The sequence below is a fragment of the Chiloscyllium punctatum genome, chromosome 23, assembly GCF_047496795.1.
Source record: "Chiloscyllium punctatum isolate Juve2018m chromosome 23, sChiPun1.3, whole genome shotgun sequence".
Lineage (NCBI taxonomy): Eukaryota > Metazoa > Chordata > Chondrichthyes > Orectolobiformes > Hemiscylliidae > Chiloscyllium > Chiloscyllium punctatum.
This window is the reverse complement of record NC_092761.1, coordinates 38285653-38306427: the sequence shown is the minus strand read 5'-3', so window position 1 is coordinate 38306427 and position 20775 is coordinate 38285653.

Below are 20775 nucleotides of genomic sequence, written 5' to 3'. Positions count from 1 at the left end.
TTGATAGAGGTTTATAAGATGATCAGAGGAATAGATAGAGTAGACAGTCAGAAACTTTTTCCCCGGGTACAACAGAGTGTTACAAGGGGACATAAATTTAAGGTGAAGGGTGGAAGGTATAGAGGAGATGTCAGGGGTGGGTTCTTTACCCAGAGAGTGGTGGGGGCATGGAATGCGCTGCCCGTGGGAGTGGTAGAGTCAGATTCATTGGCGACCTTTAAGCGGCATTTGGATAGGTACATGGATGGGTGCTTAATCTAGGATAGAAGTTCGGCACAACATCGTGGGCCGAAGGGCCTGTTCTGTGCTGTATTGTTCTATGTTCTATGTTCTATGACAGAGTGGGTTCAGTCGGCTCTTCCCTGGGTGTGTTACATTGACAGAGTGGTGTCAGTCTGCACTTGCCTTTGTGAATTACATTGATAGAGTGGGGTCTATCTGCGTTTGACTGTGGGAGTTATTATGCAGAGTGCGGGTTAGTCTGCTCTTCACTGGGTGGGTTACATTGACAGAGTAGGACAACCTGCGCTTGACTGTGTGAGTTATTTTGCAGAGTAAGGTCAGTCTGCTCTTCACTGGGTGTTTTACATTGACAGAGTGGGGTCAGTCTGCTCTTCCATGGGTGGGTTACATTGACAGAGTGGGGTCAGTCTGCTCTTCCCTGGTTGTGTTACATTGACAGAGTGGGGTCAGTCTGCTCTTCCCTGGGTGAGTTACATTGACAGAGTGGGGTCAGTCTGCACTTCCTTGTGTATTTTACATTCAGAGATTGGGTTCTGTCTGCTCTTGCTGGTGTGAGTTATTTTGCAGAGTGAGGTGAGTCTGCTTTTTCCTGGGTGGGTGACATTGACAGAGTGGGGTCAGTCTGCTCTTCCCTGATTGTGTTACGTTGACAGAGTGGTATCAGTCTGTTCTTCCCTGGGTGTGTTACATTGACAGAGTGGGATCAGACTGCTCTTCCCTGGGTGTGTTACATTGACAGAATGGGGTCAGTCGGCACTTCCTTGTGTATTTTACATTGACAGAATGGGGTGAGTCTGCTCTTCCATGGATGTGTGACATTGGCAGATTGGGGTCAGTCTGCAATTCTTTGTGTATTTTACATTGACAGAGTGGGGTCAGTCTGTTCTTCCCTGGGTGTGTTACATTGACAGAGTGGGTTCAGTCTGAACTTCCTTGTGTATTTTACATTGACAGAGTGGGGTCAGTCTGCTCTTCCCTGGGTGAGTTACTTTGACAGAGTGGGGTCAGTCAGCTCTTCCCTGGATATGTTACATTGACAGATTGGGATCAGTCTGCTCTTCCCTGGGTGTGTTACATTGACAGAGTGTGGTCAGCCTGCTCTTCCCTGGGTACGTTACATTGACAGAGTGGGGTCAGTCTGTTCTTTCCTGGGTGTGTTACATTGACAGTGTGGTGTCAGTCTGCTCATCCCTGGTTGTGTTACATTGACAGAGTGGGGTCAGTCTGCTCTTCCCTGGGTGAGTTACATTGACAGAGTGGGGTCAGTCTGCTCTTCCCTGGGTGAGTTACATTGACAGAGTGGGGTCAGTCTGCACTTCCTTGTGTATTTTACATTCAGAGATTGGGTTCTGTCTGCTCTTGCTGGTGAGTTATTTTGCAGCGTGAGGTGAGTCTTCTCTTCCCTGGGTGGGTGACATTGACAGAGTGGGGTCAGTCTGCTCTTCCCTGTTTGTGTTACATTGACAGAGTGGGGACAGTCTGCTCTTCCCTGGGGGTGTTACATTGACAGAGTGGGTTCAGTCTGTTCATCCCTGGGTGTATTACATTGACAGAGTGGGTACAGTCTGAACTTGCTTGTGTATTTTACATTGACAGAGTGGGGTCTATCTGCGTTTGACTGTGTGAGTTATTTTGCAGAGTGCGGGTGAGTCTGCTATTCCCTGGGTGGGTTGCATTGACAGAGTAGGACAACCTGCGCTTGAGTGTGTGAGTTATTTTGCAGAGTAAGGTCAGTCTGCTCTTCATTGGGTGTTTTACATTGTCAGAGTGGGGTCAGTCTGCTCTTCCCTGGGTGTGTTACATTGACAGTGTGGGGTCAGTCTGTTATCCCTGGGGGTGTTACATTGACAGATTGGGTAAGTCTGCACTTCGTTGTGTATTTTACATTGACAGAGTGGGGTCAGTCTGCTCTTCCCTGGTGGGTTACATGGACAGAGTGGGGTCAGTCTGCACTTCCTTGTGTATTTTACATTGAGAGATTGGGGTCGGTCTGCTCTTGATTGTGTGAGTTATTTTGCAGAGTGAGGTCAGTCTGCTCTTCACTGGGTGTGTTACATTGACAGAGTTAGGTCCGTGTGCTCTTCCCTGGGTGTGTTACATTGACAGAGTAGGGTCAGTCTAATCTTGCCTGTGTGTGTTACTTTGACAGAGTGGGGTCAGCCTGCTCTTCCATGTGTGTGTTACATTGACAGAGTGGGTTCAGTCTGCTCTTCCCTGGGTGTTTTATATGGACAGAGTGGTGTCAGTCTGCTCTTACCTGGGTGGGTTATATGGACAGAGTGTGGTCAGTCTGCTCTTCACTGGGTGTGTTACATTGACAGAGTGGGGTCAGTCTGCACTTCCTTGTGTAATTTACATTGACAGTGTGGGGTCAGTCTGCTCTTCCCTGGGTGTGTTACATTGACAGTGTGGGGTCAGTCTGTTCATCCCTGGGTGTGTTACATTGACAGAGTTGGTACAGTCTGAACTTGCTTGTGTATTTTACATTGTCAGAGTGGGGTCAGTCTGCACTTCCTTGTGTATTTTTCATTGACAGAGTGGGGTCAGTCTGCTCTTCCCTGGGTGTGTTACATTGACAGAGTGGGGTTAGTCTGCTCTTCCCTGGGTGTGTTACATTGACAGAGTGTGGTCAGCCTGCTCTTCCCTGGGTACGTTACATTGACAGAGTGGGGTCAGTCTGTTCTTTCCTGGGTGTGTTACATTGACAGTGTGGTGTCAGTCTGCTCATCCCTGGTTGTGTTACATTGACAGAGTGGGGTCAGTCTGCTCTTCCCTGGGTGAGTTACATTGACAGAGTGGGGTCAGTCTGCTCTTCCCTGGGTGAGTTACATTGACAGAGTGGGGTCAGTCTGCACTTCCTTGTGTATTTTACATTCAGAGATTGGGTTCTGTCTGCTCTTGCTGGTGAGTTATTTTGCAGCGTGAGGTGAGTCTTCTCTTCCCTGGGTGGGTGACATTGACAGATTGGGGTCAGTCTGCTCTTCCCTGTTTGTGTTACATTGACAGAGTGGGGACAGTCTGCTCTTCCCTGGGGGTGTTACATTGACAGAGTGGGTTCAGTCTGTTCATCCCTGGGTGTATTACATTGACAGAGTGGGTACAGTCTGAACTTGCTTGTGTATTTTACATTGACAGAGTGGGGTCTATCTGCGTTTGACTGTGTGAGTTATTTTGCAGAGTGCGGGTGAGTCTGCTATTCCCTGGGTGGGTTGCATTGACAGAGTAGGACAACCTGCGCTTGAGTGTGTGAGTTATTTTGCAGAGTAAGGTCAGTCTGCTCTTCATTGGGTGTTTTACATTGTCAGAGTGGGGTCAGTCTGCTCTTCCCTGGGTGTGTTACATTGACAGTGTGGGGTCAGTCTGTTATCCCTGGGGGTGTTACATTGACAGATTGGGTAAGTCTGCACTTCGTTGTGTATTTTACATTGACAGAGTGGGGTCAGTCTGCTCTTCCCTGGTGGGTTACATGGACAGAGTGGGGTCAGTCTGCACTTCCTTGTGTATTTTACATTGAGAGATTGGGGTCGGTCTGCTCTTGATTGTGTGAGTTATTTTGCAGAGTGAGGTCAGTCTGCTCTTCACTGGGTGTGTTACATTGACAGAGTTAGGTCCGTGTGCTCTTCCCTGGGTGTGTTACATTGACAGAGTAGGGTCAGTCTAATCTTGCCTGTGTGTGTTACTTTGACAGAGTGGGGTCAGCCTGCTCTTCCATGTGTGTGTTACATTGACAGAGTGGGTTCAGTCTGCTCTTCCCTGGGTGTTTTATATGGACAGAGTGGTGTCAGTCTGCTCTTACCTGGGTGGGTTATATGGACAGAGTGTGGTCAGTCTGCTCTTCACTGGGTGTGTTACATTGACAGAGTGGGGTCAGTCTGCACTTCCTTGTGTAATTTACATTGACAGTGTGGGGTCAGTCTGCTCTTCCCTGGGTGTGTTACATTGACAGTGTGGGGTCAGTCTGTTCATCCCTGGGTGTGTTACATTGACAGAGTTGGTACAGTCTGAACTTGCTTGTGTATTTTACATTGTCAGAGTGGGGTCAGTCTGCACTTCCTTGTGTATTTTTCATTGACAGAGTGGGGTCAGTCTGCTCTTCCCTGGGTGTGTTACATTGACAGAGTGGGGTTAGTCTGCTCTTCCCTGGGTGTGTTACATTGACAGAGTGGGGTCAGTCTGCTCTTCCCTGGGTGTGTTATATTGACAGAGTGGGATCAGTTTGCTCTTCCCTGGGTGTGTTACATTGACAGAGTGGGGTTAGTCTGCTCTTCCCTGGGTGTGTAACATTGACAGAGTGGGGTCAGTCTGCTCTTCCCTGGATATGTTACATTGACAGAGTGGGGTCAGACTGCTATAACCTGGGTGTGTTACATTGACAGAGTGGGGTCAGTCTGCTCTTCCCTGGTTGTGTTACATTGACAGAGTGGGGTCAGTCTGCTCTTCTCTGGGTGTGTTACATTGACTGAGTGGGGTCAGCCTGCTCTTCCCTGGGTGTGTTACATTGACAGAGTGGGGTCAGTCAACTCTTTCCTGGGTGTGTTACATTGACAGTACAGGACTTTGTTTAGGCCACATTTGGAGTACTGTGTGCAGTTCTGGTCGCCTCACTTTAGGAAAGATGTGGAAGCTTTGGAGAGGGTGCAGAGAAGATTTACCAGGATGTTGCCTGGAATGGAGAGTAGGTCGTACGAGGATAGGATGAGAGTTCTCGGCCTTTTCTCGTTGGAAAGGCGAAGGATGAGGGGTGACTTGATAGAGGTTTATAAGATGATCAGAGGAATAGATAGAGTAGACAGTCAGAAACTTTTTCCCCGGGTACAACAGAGTGTTACAAGGGGACATAAATTTAAGGTGAAGGGTGGAAGGTATAGAGGAGATGTCAGGGGTGGGTTCTTTACACAGAGAGTGGTGGGGGCATGGAATGCGCTGCCCGTGGGAGTGGTAGAGTCAGATTCATTGGCGACCTTTAAGCGGCATTTGGATAGGTACATGGATGGGTGCTTAATCTAGGATAGAAGTTCGGCACAACATCGTGGGCCGAAGGGCCTGTTCTGTGCTGTATTGTTCTATGTTCTATGTTCTATGACAGAGTGGGTTCAGTCGGCTCTTCCCTGGGTGTGTTACATTGACAGAGTGGTGTCAGTCTGCACTTGCCTTTGTGAATTACATTGATAGAGTGGGGTCTATCTGCGTTTGACTGTGGGAGTTATTATGCAGAGTGCGGGTTAGTCTGCTCTTCACTGGGTGTTTTACATTGACAGAGTGGGGTCAGTCTGCTCTTCCATGGGTGGGTTACATTGACAGAGTGGGGTCAGTCTGCTCTTCCCTTTGTGTGTTACATTGACAGAGTGGGGTCAATCTGCTCTTCCCTGGTTGTGTTACATTGACAGAGTGGGGTCAGTCTGCTCTTCCCTGGGTGAGTTACATTGACAGAGTGGGGTCAGTCTGCTCTTCCCTGGGTGAGTTACATTGACAGAGTGGGGTCAGTCTGCACTTCCTTGTGTATTTTACATTCAGAGATTGGGTTCTGTCTGCTCTTGCTGGTGTGAGTTATTTTGCAGAGTGAGGTGAGTCTGCTTTTTCCTGGGTGGGTGACATTGACAGAGTGGGGTCAGTCTGCTCTTCCCTGATTGTGTTACGTTGACAGAGTGGTATCAGTCTGTTCTTCCCTGGGTGTGTTCCATTGACAGAGTGGGGTCAGTCTGCTCTTCCCTGGGTGTGTTACATTGACAGAGTGGGATCAGACTGCTCTTCCCTGGGTGTGTTACATTGACAGAGTGGGGTCAGTCTGCTCTTCCCTGGGTGTGTTACATTGACAGAATGGGGTCAGTCTGCTCTTCCCTGGGTGTGTTACATTGACAGAGTGGGGTTATTCTACCCTTCCCTGGGTGTGTTACATTGACAGAATGGGGTCAGTCGGCACTTCCTTGTGTATTTTACATCGACAGAGTGGGGTGAGTCTGCTCTTCCATGGGTGTGCGACATTGGCAGATTGGGGTCAGTCTGCAATTCTTTGTGTATTTTACATTGACAGAGTGGGGTCAGTCTGTTCTTCCCTGGGTGTGTTACATTGACAGAGTGGGTTCAGTCTGAACTTCCTTGTGTATTTTACATTGACAGAGTGGGGTCAGTCTGCTCTTCCCTGGGTGAGTTACTTTGACAGAGTGGGGTCAGTCAGCTCTTCCCTGGATATGTTACATTGACAGATTGGGATCAGTCTGCTCTTCCCTGGGTGTGTTACATTGACAGAGTGTGGTCAGCCTGCTCTTCCCTGGGTACGTTACATTGACAGAGTGGGGTCAGTCTGCTCTTCCCTGGGTGAGTTACATTGACAGAGTGGGGTCAGTCTGCACTTCCTTGTGTATTTTACATTCAGAGATTGGGTTCTGTCTGCTCTTGCTGGTGAGTTATTTTGCAGAGTGAGGTGAGTCTTCTCTTCCCTGGGTGGGTGACATTGACAGATTGGGGTCAGTCTGCATTTCCCTGTTTGTGTTACATTGACAGAGTGGGGTCAGTCTGCACTTCCTTGTGTATTTTACATTGACAGAGTGGGGACAGTCTGCTCTTCCCTGGGGGTGTTACATTGACAGAGTGGGTTCAGTCTGTTCATCCCTGGGTGTATTACATTGACAGAGTGGGTACAGTCTGAACTTGCTTGTGTATTTTACATTGACAGAGTTGGGTCTATCTGCGTTTGACTGTGTGAGTTATTTTGCAGAGTGCGGGTGAGTCTGCTATTCCCTGGGTGGGTTGCATTGACAGAGTAGGACAACCTGCGCTTGAGTGTGTGAGTTATTTTGCAGAGTAAGGTCAGTCTGCTCTTCATTGGGTGTTTTACATTGTCAGAGTGGGGTCAGTCTGCTCTTCCCTGGGTGTGTTACATTGACAGTGTGGGGTCAGTCTGTTATCCCTGGGGGTGTTACATTGACAGATTGGGTAAGTCTGCACTTCGTTGTGTATTTTACATTGACAGAGTGGGGTCAGTCTGCTCTTCCCTGGTGGGTTACATGGACAGAGTGGGGTCAGTCTGCACTTCCTTGTGTATTTTACATTGAGAGATTGGGGTCGGTCTGCTCTTGATTGTGTGAGTTATTTTGCAGAGTGAGGTCAGTCTGCTCTTCACTGGGTGTGTTACATTGACAGAGTTAGGTCCGTGTGCTCTTCCCTGGGTGTGTTACATTGACAGAGTAGGGTCAGTCTAATCTTGCCTGTGTGTGTTACATTGACAGAGTGGGGTCAGCCTGCTCTTCCATGTGTGTGTTACATTGACAGAGTGGGGTCAGTCTGCACTTCCTTGTGTATTTTACATTGACAGAGTGGGTTCAGTCTGCTCTTCCCTGCGTGTTTTATATGGACAGAGTGGTGTCAGTCTGCTCTTACCTGGGTGGGTTATATGGACAGAGTGTGTTCAGTGTGCTCTTCACTGGGTGTGTTACATTGACAGAGTGGGGTCAGTCTGCACTTCCTTGTGTAATTTACATTGACAGTGTGGGGTCAGTCTGCTCTTCCCTGGGTGTGTTACATTGACAGTGTGGGGTCAGTCTGTTCATCCCTGGGTGTGTTACATTGACAGAGTTGGTACAGTCTGAACTTGCTTGTGTATTTTACATTGTCAGAGTGGGGTCAGTCTGCACTTCCTTGTGTATTTTTCATTGACAGAGTGGGGTCAGTCTGCTCTTCCCTGGGTGTGTTACATTGACAGAGTGGGGTTTATCTGCTCTTCCCTGGGTGTGTTACATTGACAGAGTGGGGTCAGTCTGCTCTTCCCTGGGTGTGTTATATTGACAGAGTGGGATCAGTTTGCTCTTCCCTGGGTGTGTTACATTGACAGAGTGGGGTTAGTCTGCTCTTCCCTGGGTGTGTAACATTGACAGAGTGGGGTCAGTCTGCTCTTCCCTGGATATGTTACATTGACAGAGTGGGGTCAGACTGCTAAAACCTGGGTGTGTTACATTGACAGAGTGGGGTCAGTCTGCTCTTCCCTGGTTGTGTTACAATGACAGAGTGGGGTCAGTCTGCTCTTCTCTGGGTGTGTTACATTGACTGAGTGGGGTCAGTCTGATCTTCCCTGGGTGGGTTACATTGACAGAGTGGTGTCAGTCTGTTCTTTCCTGGGTGTGTTACATTGACAGCGTGGGGTCAGTCTGCTCATCCCTGGTTGTGTTACATTGACAGAGTGGGGTCAGTCTGCTCTTCCCTGGGTGAGTTACATTGACAGAGTGGGGTCAGTCTGCACTTCCTTGTGTATTTTACATTGAGAGATTGGGGTCGGTCTGCTCTTGATTGTGTGAGTTATTTTGCAGAGTGACGTCAGTCTGCTCTTCCCTGGGTGTGTTACATTGACAGAGTAGGGTCAGTCTAATCTTGCCTGTGTGTGTTACTTTGACAGAGTGGGGTCAGCCTGCTCTTCTCTGGGTGTGTTACATTGACTGAGTGGGGTCAGTCTGATCTTCCCTGGGTGGGTTACATTGACAGAGTGGTGTCAGTCTGTTCTTTCCTGGGTGTGTTACATTGACAGCGTGGGGTCAGTCTGCTCATCCCTGGTTGTGTTACATTGACAGAGTGGGGTCAGTCTGCTCTTCCCTGGGTGAGTTACATTGACAGAGTGGGGTCAGTCTGCACTTCCTTGTGTATTTTACATTCAGAGATTGGGTTCTGTCTGCTCTTGCTGGTGTGAGTTATTTTGCAGAGTGAGGTGAGTCTGCTTTTTCCTGGGTGGGTGACATTGACAGAGTGGGGTCAGTCTGCTCTTCCCTGTTTGTGTTACGTTGACAGAGTGGTATCAGTCTGCTCTTCCCTGGGTGTGTTCCATTGACAGAGTGGGGTCAGTCTGCTCTTCCCTGGGTGTGTTACATTGACAGCGTGTGGTCAGTCTAATCTTGCCTGTGTGCGTTACATTGACAGAGTGGGCTCAATCTGTGCTTTACTGTGTGAGTTGTTTTGCAGTGTAAGATAAGTCTGCTCTTCCCTGGGTATGTTACATTGACAGAGTGGGGTCAGTCTGCTCTTCCCTGGGTGAATTACCTTGACAGAGTGGGGTCAGTCTGCTCTTCCCTGGGTGTGTTACATTGACAGAGTGGGATCAGACTGCTCTTCCCTGGGTGTGTTACATTGACAGAGTGGGGTCAGTCTGCTCTTCGCTGGGTGTGTTACATTGACAGAATGGGGTCAGTCTGCTCTTCCCTGGGTGTGTTACATTGACAGAGTGGGGTTATTCTACCCTTCCCTGGGTGTGTTACATTGACAGAGTGGGGTCAGTCGGCACTTCCTTGTGTATTTTACATTGACAGAGTGGGGTGAGTCTGCTCTTCCCTGGGTGAGTTACATTGACAGAGTGGGGTCAGTCAGCTCTTCCCTGGGTATGTTACATTGACAGATTGGGATCAGTCTGCTCTTCCCTGGGTGTGTTACATTGACAGAGTGTGGTCAGCCTGCTCTTCCCTGGGTGCGTTACATTGACAGAGTGGGGTCAGTCTGCTCTTCCCTGGGTGAGTTACATTGACAGAGTGGGGTCAGTCTGTACTTCCTTGTGTATTTTACATTCAGAGATTGGGTTCTGTCTGCTCTTGCTGGTGTGAGTTATTTTGCTGAGTGAGGTGAGTCTTGTCTTCCCTGGGTGGGTGACATTGACAGAGTGGGGTCAGTCTGCTCTTCCCTGTTTGTGTTACATTAACAGAGTGGGGTCAGTCTGTTCTTCCCTGGGTGTGTTACATTGACAGAGTGGGGTCAGTCTGCTCTTACCTGGGTGGGTTACATTGACAGAGTGGCGTCAGTCTGCTCTTGCCTGTGTGTGTTACATTGACAGAGTGGGGTCAGTCTGCCCTTCCTTGTGTATTTTACATTGAGAGATTGGGGTCAGTCTGCTCTTGCCTGGGTGTGTTACATTGACAGAGTGGGGTCAGTCTGCTCTTCCTTGTGTATTTTACATTGAGAGATTGGGGTCAGTCTGCTTATGCTTGTGTGAGTTATGTTGCAGAGTGAGGTCATTCTGGTCTTCCCTGGGTGTGTTACATTGACAGAGTGTGGTCAGTCTGCTCTTCCCTGGGTGGGATATATTGACAGAGTGGGGTCAGTCTGCTCTTCCCTGGGTGTGTTATATGGACAGAGTGGTGTCAGTCTGCTCTTACCTGGGTGGGTAACATTGACAGAGTGGGGTCAGTCTGCACTTCCTTGTGTATTTTACATTGACAGAGTGGGGACAGTCTGCTCTTCCCTGGGGGTGTTACATTGACAGAGTGGGGTCAGTCTGTTCATCCCTGGGTGTATTACATTGACAGAGTGGGTACAGTCTGAACTTGCTTGTGTATTTTACATTGACAGAGTGGGGTCTATCTGCGTTTGACTGTGTGAGTTATTTTGCAGAGTGCGGGTGAGTCTGCTCTTACCTGGGTGGTTTACATTAACAGAGTGGCGTCAGTCTGCTCTTCCCTGGGGGTGTTACATTGACAGAGTGGGTTCAGTCTGCTCTTACCTGGGTGGGTTACATTGACAGAGTGGGGTTATTCTACCCTTCCCTGGGTGTGTTACATTGACAGAATGAGGTCAGTCTGCTCTTCCCTGGGTGTGTTACATTGACAGAGTGGGGTTATTCTACCCTTCCCTGGGTGTGTTACATTGACAGAGTGGGGTCAGTCGGCACTTCCTTGTGTATTTTACATTGACAGAGTGGGGTGAGTCTGCTCTTCCATGGGTGTGTGTCATTGGCAGATTGGGGTCAGTCTGCAATTCTTTGTGTATTTTACATTGACAGAGTGGGGTCAGTCTGTTCTTCCCTGGGTGTGTTACATTGACAGAGTGGGTTCAGTCTGAACTTCCTTGTGTATTTTACATTGACAGAGTGGGGTCAGTCTGCTCTTCCCTGGGTGAGTTACATTGACAGAGTGGGGTCAGTCAGCTCTTCCCTGGGTGTGTTATATGGACAGAGTGGTGTCAGTCTGCTCTTACCTGGGTGGGTTACATTGACAGCGTGGGGTCAGTCTGCTCTTCTCTGGGTGTGTTATATGGACAGAGTGGTGTCAGTCTGCTCTTCCCTGGGTGAGTTACATTGATAGAGTGGGGTCAGTCTGCACTTCCTTGTGTATTTTACATTCAGAGATTGGGTTCTGTCTGCTCTTGCTGGTGTAAGTTATTTTGCAGAGTGAGGTGAGTCTTCTCTTCCCTGGGTGGGTGACATTGACAGAGTGGGGTCAGTCTGCTCTTCCCTGTTTGTGTTACATTGACAGAGTGGGGTCAGTCTGTTCTTCCCTGGGTGTGTTACATTGACAGAGTGGGGTCAGTCTGCTCTTACCTGGGTGGGTTACATTGACAGAGTGGCGTCAGTCTGCTCTTCCCTGGGGGTGTTACATTGACAGAGTGGGGTCAGTCTGCTCTTACCTGGGTGGGTTACATTGACAGAGTGGGGTCAGTCTGCACTTCCTTGTGCATTTTACATTGAGAGATTGGGGTCAGTCTGCTCTTGCCTGGGTGTGTTACATTGACAGAGAGGTTTCAGTCTGCTCTTCCCTGGGTGTGTTACATTGACAGAGTGGGGTCAGTCTGCTCTTCCCTGGGTGTGTTACATTGACAGAGTGGGGTCAGTCTGCTCTTCCCTGGGTGGGATATATTGACAGAGTGGGGTCAGTCTGCTCTTCCCTGGGTGTGTTATATGGACAGAGTGGTGTCAGTCTGCTCTTACCTGGGTGGTTTACATTGACAGAGTGGGTTCAGTCTGCTCTTCCCTGGGTGTGTTATATGGACAGAGTGGTGTCAGTCTGCTCTTCCCTGGGTGTGTTACATTGACAGAGTGGGGTCAGTCTGCACTTCCTTGTATATTTTACATTGACAGAGTGGGGACAGTCTGCACTTCCTTGTATATTTTACATTGACAGAGTGGGGACAGTCTGCTCTTCCCTGTGCGTGTTACATTGACAGAGTGGGGTCAGTGTGTTCATCCCTGGGTGTATTACATTGACAGAGTGGGTACAGTCTGAACTTGCTTGTGTATTTTACATTGACAGAGTGGGGTCTATCTGCGTTTGACTGTGTGAGTTATTTTGCAGAGTGCGGGTGAGTCTGCTATTCCCTGGGTGGGTTGCATTGACAGAGGAGGACAACCTGCGCTTGAGTGTGTGAGTTATTTTGCAGAGTAAGGTCAGTCTGCTCTTCATTGGGTGTTTTACATTGACAGTATGGGGTCAGTCTGTTATCCCTGGGGGTGTTACATTGACAGATTGGGTAAGTCTGCACTTCCTTTTGTATTTTACATTGACAGAGTGGGGTCAGTCTGCTCTTCCCTGGTGGGTTACATGGACAGAGTGGGGTCAGTCTGCACTTCCTTGTGCATTTTACATTGAGAGATTGGGGTCAGTCTGCTCTTGCCTGGGTGTGTTACATTGACAGAGAGGTTTCAGTCTGCTCTTCCCTGGGTGTGTTACATTGACAGAGTGGGGTCAGTCTGCTCTTCCCTGGGTGTGTTACATTGACAGAGTGGGGTCAGTCTGCTCTTCCCTGGGTGGGATATATTGACAGAGTGGGGTCAGTCTGCTCTTCCCTGGGTGTGTTATATGGACAGAGTGGTGTCAGTCTGCTCTTACCTGGGTGGTTTACATTGACAGAGTGGGTTCAGTCTGCTCTTCCCTGGGTGTGTTATATGGACAGAGTGGTGTCAGTCTGCTCTTCCCTGGGTGTGTCACATTGACAGAGTGGGGTCAGTCTGCACTTCCTTGTATATTTTACATTGACAGAGTGGGGACAGTCTGCACTTCCTTGTATATTTTACATTGACAGAGTGGGGACTGTCTGCTCTTCCCTGTGGGTGTTACATTGACAGAGTGGGGTCAGTGTGTTCATCCCTGGGTGTATTACATTGACAGAGTGGGTACAGTCTGAACTTGCTTGTGTATTTTACATTGACAGAGTGGGGTCTATCTGCGTTTGACTGTGTGAGTTATTTTGCAGAGTGCGGGTGAGTCTGCTATTCCCTGGGTGGGTTGCATTGACAGAGGAGGACAACCTGCGCTTGAGTGTGTGAGTTATTTTGCAGAGTAAGGTCAGTCTGCTCTTCATTGGGTGTTTTACATTGACAGTATGGGGTCAGTCTGTTATCCCTGGGGGTGTTACATTGACAGATTGGGTAAGTCTGCACTTCCTTTTGTATTTTACATTGACAGAGTGGGGTCAGTCTGCTCTTCCCTGGTGGGTTACATGGACAGAGTGGGGTCAGTCTGCACTTCCTTGTGTATTTTACATTGAGAGATTGGGGTCGGTCTGCTCTTGATTGTGTGAGTTATTTTGCAGAGTGAGGTCAGTCTGCTCTTCACTGGGTGTGTTACATTGACAGAGTGGGGTCAGTCTGCACTTCCTTGTGTAATTTACATTGACAGAGTGGGGTCAGTCTGCTCTTCCCTGGGTGTGTTACATTGACAGTGTGGGGTCAGTCTGTTCATCCCTGGGTGTGTTACATTGACAGAGTTGGTACAGTCTGAACTTGCTTGTGTATTTTACATTGTCAGAGTGGGGTCAGTCTGCACTTCCTTGTGTATTTTTCATTGACAGAGTGGGGTCAGTCTGCTCTTCCCTGGGTGTGTTACATTGACAGAGTGGGGTTAGTCTGCTCTTCCCTGGGTGTGCTACATTGACAGAGTGGGGTCAGTCTGCTCTTCCCTGGGTGTGTTATATTGACAGAGTGGGATCAGTTTGCTCTTCCCTGGGTGTGTTACATTGACAGAGTGGGGTTAGTCTGCTCTTCCCTGGGTGTGTTACATTGACAGAGTGGGGTCAGTCTGCTCTTCCCTGGATATGTTACATTGACAGAGTGGGGTCAGACTGCTATAACCTGGGTGTGTTACATTGACAGAGTGGGGTCAGTCTGCTCTTCCCTGGTTGTGTTACATTGACAGAGTGGGGTCAGTCTGCTCTTCTCTGGGTGTGTAAACATTGACTGAGTGGGGTCAGTCTGATCTTCCCTGGGTGGGTTACATTGACAGAGTGGTGTCAGTCTGTTCTTTCCTGGGTGTGTTACATTGACAGCGTGGGGTCAGTCTGCTCATCCCTGGTTGTGTTACATTGACAGAGTGGGGTCAGTCTGCTCTTCCCTGGGTGAGTTACATTGACAGAGTGGTGTCAGTCTGCACTTCCTTGTGTATTTTACATTCAGAGATTGGGTTCTGTCTGCTCTTGCTGGTGTGAGTTATTTTGCAGAGTGAGGTGAGTCTGCTTTTTCCTGGGTGGGTGACATTGACAGAGTGGGGTCAGTCTGCCCTTCCCTGTTTCTGTTACGTTGACAGAGTGGTATCAGTCTGTTCTTCCCTGGGTGTGCTACATTGACAGAGTGGGGTCAGTCTGCTCTTCCCTGGGTGTGTTACATTGACAGAGTGGGGTCAGTCTGCACTTCCTTGTGCATTTTACATTGAGAGATTGGGGTCAGTCTGCTCTTGCCTGGGTGTGTTACATTGACAGAGTGGGGTCAGTCTGCCCTTCCTTGTGTATTTTACATTGAGAGATTGGGGTCAGTCTGCTCTTGCCTGGGTGTGTTACATTGACAGAGTGGGGTCAGTCTGCTCTTCCTTGTGTAATTTACATTGAGTGATTGGGGTCAGTCTGCTTATGCTTGTGTCAGTTATGTTGCAGAGTGAGGTCAGTCTGGTCTTCCCTGGGTGTGTTACATTGACAGAGTGGGGTCAGTCTGCTCTTCCCTGGGTGTGTTACATTGACAGAGTGGGGTCAGTCTGCTCTTCCCTGGGTGGGATATATTGACAGAGTGGGGTCAGTCTGCTCTTCCCTGGGTGTGTTATATGGACAGAGTGGTGTCAGTCTGCTCTTACCTGGGTGGGTTACATTGACAGAGTTGGTTCAGTCTGCTCTTCCCTGGGTGTGTTATATGGACAGAGCGGTGTCAGTCGGCTCTTCCCTGGGTGTGTTACATTGACAGAGTGGGGTCAGTCTGCACTTCCTTGTGTATTTTACATTGACAGAGTGGGGACAGTCTGCTCTTCCCTGGGGGTGTTACATTGACAGAGTGGGGTCAGTCTGTTCATCCCTGGGTGTATTACATTGACAGAGTGGGTACAGTCTGAACTTGCTTGTGTATTTTACATTGACAGAGTGGGTCTAACTTCGTTTGACTGTGTGAGTTATTTTGCAGAGTGCGGGTGAGTCTGCTATTCCCTGGGTGGGTTGCATTGACAGAGTAGGACAACCTGCGCTTGAGTGTGTGAGTTATTTTGCAGAGTAAGGTCAGTCTGCTCTTCATTGGGTGTTTTACATTGTCAGAGTGGGGTCAGTCTGCTCTTCCCTGGGTGTGTTACATTGACAGTGTGGGGTCAGTCTGTTATCCCTGGGGGTGTTACATTGACAGATTGGGTAAGGCTGCACTTCGTTGTGTATTTTACATTGACAGAGTGGGGTCAGTCTGCTCTTCCCTGGTGGGTTACATGGACAGAGTGGGGTCAGTCTGCACTTCCTTGTGTATTTTACATTGAGAGATTGGGGTCGGTCTGCTCTTGATTGTGTGAGTTATTTTGCAGAGTGAGGTCAGTCTGCTCTTCACTGGGTGTGTTACATTGACAGAGTTAGGTCCGTGTGCTCTTCCCTGGGTGTGTTACATTGACAGAGTAGGGTCAGTCTAATCTTGCCTGTGTGTGTTACTTTGACAGAGTGGGGTCAGCCTGCTCTTCCATGTGTGTGTTACATTGACAGAGTGGGGTCAGTCTGCACTTCCTTGTGTATTTTACATTGACAGAGTGGGTTCAGTCTGCTCTTCTCTGCGTGTTTTATATGGACAGAGTGGTGTCAGTCTGCTCTTCACTGGGTGTGTTACATTGACAGTGTGGGGTCAGTCTGCACTTCCTTGTGTAATTTACATTGACAGAGTGGGGTCAGTCTGCTCTTCCCTGGGTGTGTTCCATTGACAGTGTGGGGTCAGTCTGTTCATCCCTGGGTGTGTTACATTGACAGAGTTGGTACAGTCTGAACTTGCTTGTGTATTTTACATTGTCAGAGTGGGGTCAGTCTGCACTTCCTTGTGTATTTTTCATTGACAGAGTGGGGTCAGTCTGCTCTTCCCTGGGTGTGTTACATTGACAGAGTGGGGTTAGTCTGCTCTTCCCTGGGTGTGTTACATTGACAGAGTGGGGTCAGTCTGCTCTTCCCTGGGTTGGTTACATTGACAGAGTGGGGTCAGTCTGCACTTGCCTGTGTGAATTACATTGACAGAATGGGGTTGATCTGCGTTTTACTGTGTGAGTAATTTTGCAGAATGTGGGTTAGGCTGCACTTCGTTGTGTATTTTACATTGAGAGACTGGGGGTCAGTCTGCTGTTCCCTGGGTGTATACATTGACAGAATGGGGTCAGTCTAATATTGCCTGTGTGTGTTACGTTGACAGAGTGGGGTCAGTCTGCTCTTCCCTGGATGTTTTACATTGACAGAGTTAGGTCCGTGTGCTCTTCCCTGGGTGTGTTACATTGACAGAGTAGGGTCAGTCTAATCTTGCCTGTGTGTGTTACTTTGACAGAGTGGGGTCAGTCTGCACTTCCTTGTGTATTTTACATTGACAGAGTGGGTTCAGTCTGCTCTTCCCTGGGTGTGTTTTTTGGACAGAGTGGTGTCAGTCTGCTCTTACCTGGGTGGGTTATATGGACAGAGTGGTATCAGTCTGTTCTTCCCTGGGTGTGTTACATTGACAGTGTGGGGTCAGTCTGTTATCCCTGGGGGTGTTACATTGACAGAGTGGGGTCAGTCGGCACTTCCTTGTGTATTTTACATTGACAGAGTGGGGTGAGTCTGCTCTTCCATGGGTGTGTGACATTGGCAGATTGGGGTCAGTCTGCAATTCTTTGTGTATTTTACATTGACAGAGTAGGGTCAGTCTGATCTTCCCTGGGTGTGTTACATTGACAGAGTGGGTTCAGTCTGAATTTCCTTGTGTATTTTACATTGACAGAGTGGGGTCAGTCTGCTCTTCCCTGGGTGAGTTACATTGACAGAGCGGGGTCAGTCAGCTCTTCCCTGGGTATGTTACATTGACAGATTGGGATCAGTCTGCTCTTCCCTGGGTGTGTTACATTGACAGAGTGTGGTCAGCCTGCTCTTCCCTGGGTGCGTTACATTGACAGTGTGGGGTCAGTCTGTTCTTTCCTGGGTGTGTTACATTGACAGTGTGGTGTCAGTCTGCTCATCCCTGGGTGTGTTACATCGACAGAGTGGGGTCAGTCTGCTCTTCGCTGGTTGTGTTACATTGACAGAGTGGGGTCAGCCTGCTCTTCCCTGGGTGAGTTACATTGACAGAGTGGGGTCAGTCTGCACTTCCTTGTGTATTTTACATTCAGAGATTGGGTTCTGTCTGCTCTTGCTGGTGTGAGTTATTTTGCAGAGTGAGGTGAGTCTTCTCTTCCCTGGGTGGGTGACATTGACAGAGTGGGGTCAGTCTGCTCTTCCCTGTTTGTGTTACATTGACAGAGTGGGGTCAGTCTGCTCTTCCCTGGGTGTGTTACATTGACAGAGTGGGGTCAGTCTGCTCTTACCTGGGTGGGTTACATTGACAGAGTGGCGTCAGTCTGCTCTTCCCTGGGGGTGTTACATTGACAGAGTGGGGTCAGTCTGCTCTTTCCTGGGTGGGTTACATTGACAGAGTGGGGTCAGTCTGCACTTCCTTGTGCATTTTACATTGAGAGATTGGGGTCAGTCTGCTCTTGCCTGGGTGTGTTACATTGACAGAGTGGGGTCAGTCTGCCCTTCCTTGTGTATTTTACATTGAGAGATTGGGGTCAGTCTGCTCTTGCCTGGGTGTGTTACATTGACAGAGTGGGGTCAGTCTGCTCTTCCTTGTGTATTTTACATTGAGTGATTGGGGTCAGTCTGCTTATGCTTGTGTGAGTTATGTTGCAGAATGAAGTCAGTCTGGTCTTCCCTGGGTGTGTTTCATTGACAGAGTGGGGTCAGTCTGCTCTTCCCTGGGTGTGTTACATTGACAGAGTGGGGTCAGTCTGCTCTTCCCTGGGTGGGATATATTGACAGAGTGGGGTCAGTCTGCTCTTCCCTGGGTGTGTTATATGGACAGAGTGGTGTCAGTCTGCTCTTACCTGGGTGGGTTACATTGACAGAGTGGGTTCAGTCTGCTCTTCCCTGGGTGTGTTATATGGACAGAGTGGTGTCAGTCTGCTCTTCCCTGGGTGTGTTACATTGACAGAGTGGGGTCAGTCTGCACTTCCTTGTGTATTTTACATTGACAGAGTGGGGACAGTCTGCTCTTCCCTGGGGGTGTTACATTGACAGAGTGGGGTCAGTGTGTTCATCCCTGGGTGTATTACATTGACAGAGTGGGTACAGTCTGAACTTGCTTGTGTATTTTACATTGACAGAGTGGGGTCTATCTGCGTTTGACTGTGTGAGTTATTTTGCAGAGTGCGGGTGAGTCTGCTCTTCCCTGGGTGTGTTACATTGACAGAGTGGGGTCAGTCTGCTCTTCCCTGGGTGGGATATATTGACAGAGTGGGGTCAGTCTGCTCTTCCCTGGGTGTGTTATATGGACAGAGTGGTGTCAGTCTGCTCTTACCTGGGTGGGTTACATTGACAGAGTGGGTTCAGTCTGCTCTTCCCTGGGTGTGTTATATGGACAGAGTGGTGTCAGTCTGCTCTTCCCTGGGTGTGTTACATTGACAGAGTGGGGTCAGTCTGCACTTCCTTGTGTATTTTACATTGACAGAGTGGGGACAGTCTGCTCTTCCCTGGGGGTGTTACATTGACAGAGTGGGGTCAGTGTGTTCATCCCTGGGTGTATTACATTGACAGAGTGGGTACAGTCTGAACTTGCTTGTGTATTTTACATTGACAGAGTGGGGTCTATCTGCGTTTGACTGTGTGAGTTATTTTGCAGAGTGCGGGTGAGTCTGCTATTCCCTGGGTGGGTTGCATTGACAGAGTAGGACAACCTGCGCTTGAGTGTGTGAGTTATTTTGCAGAGTAAGGTCAGTCTGCTCTTCATTGGGTGTTTTACATTGTCAGAGTGGGGTCAGTCTGCTCTTCCCTGGGTGTGTTACATTGTCAGAGTGGGGTCAGTCTGCTCTTCCCTGGGTGTGTTACATTGACAGTGTGGGGTCAGTCTGTTATCCCTGGTGGTGTTACATTGACAGATTGGGTAAGTCTGCATTACCTTGTGTATTTTACATTGACAGAGTGGGGTCAGTCTGCTCTTCCCTGGTGGGTTACATGGACAGAGTGGGGTCAGTCTGCACTTCCTTGTGTATTTTACATTGAGAGATTGGGGTCGGTCTGCTCTTGATTGTGTGAGTTATTTTGCAGAGTTAGGTCCGTGTGCTCTTCCCTGGGTGTGTTACATTGACAGAGTAGGGTCAGTCTAATCTTGCCTGTGTGTGTTACTTTGACAGAGTGGGGTCAGCCTGCTCTTCCATGTGTGTGTTACATTGACAGAGTGGGGTCAGTCTGCACTTCCTTGTGTATTTTACATTGACAGAGTGGGTTCAGTCTGCTCTTCCCTGGGTGTTTTATATGGACAGAGTATTGTCAGTCTGCTCTTACCTGGGTGGGTTATATGGACAGAGTGTGTTCAGTCTGCTCTTCACTGGGTGTGTTACATTGACAGAGTGGGGTCAGTCTGCACTTCCTTGTGTAATTTACATTGACAGAGTGGGGTCAGTCTGTTCATCCCTGGGTGTGTTACATTGACTGAGTTGGTACAGTCTGAACTTGCTTGTGTATTTTACATTGTCAGAGTGGGGTCAGTCTGCACTTCCTTGTGTATTTTTCATTGACAGAGTGGGGTCAGTCTGCTCTTCCCTGGGTGTGTTACATTGACAGAGTGGGGTTAGTCTGCTCTTCCCTGGGTGTGTTACATTGACAGAGTGGGGTCAGTCTGCTCTTCCCTGGGTGTGTTATATTGACAGAGTGGGTTCAGTTTGCTCTTCCCTGGGTGTGTTACATTGACAGAGTGGGGTCAGTCTGCTCTTCCCTGGGTTGGTTACATTGACAGAGTGGGGTCAGTCTGCACTTGCCTGTGTGAATTACATTGACAGAATGGGGTTGATCTGCGTTATACTGTGTGAGTAATTTTGCAGAATGTGGGTTAGGCTGCACTTCGTTGTGTATTTTACATTGAGAGACTGGGGGTCAGTCTGCTGTTCCCTGGGTGTATACATTGACAGAATGGGGTCAGTCTAATCTTGCCTATGTGTGTTACGTTGACAGAGTGGGGTCAGTCTGCTCTTCCCTGGATGTTTTACATTGACAGAGTTAGGTCCGTGTGCTCTTCCCTGGGTGTGTTACATTGACAGAGTAGGGTCAGTCTAATCTTGCCTGTGTGTGTTACTTTGACAGAGTGGGGTCAGTCTGCACTTCCTTGTGTATTTTACATTGACAGAGAGGTTTCAGTCTGCTCTTCCCTGGGTGTGTTACATTGACAGAGTGGTGTCAGTCTGCTCTTACCTGGGTGGGTTATATGGACAGAGTGGTATCAGTCTGTTCTTCCCTGGGTGTGTTACATTGACAGTGTGGTGTCAGTGTGTTATCCCTGGGGGTGTTACATTGACAGAGTGGGGTCAG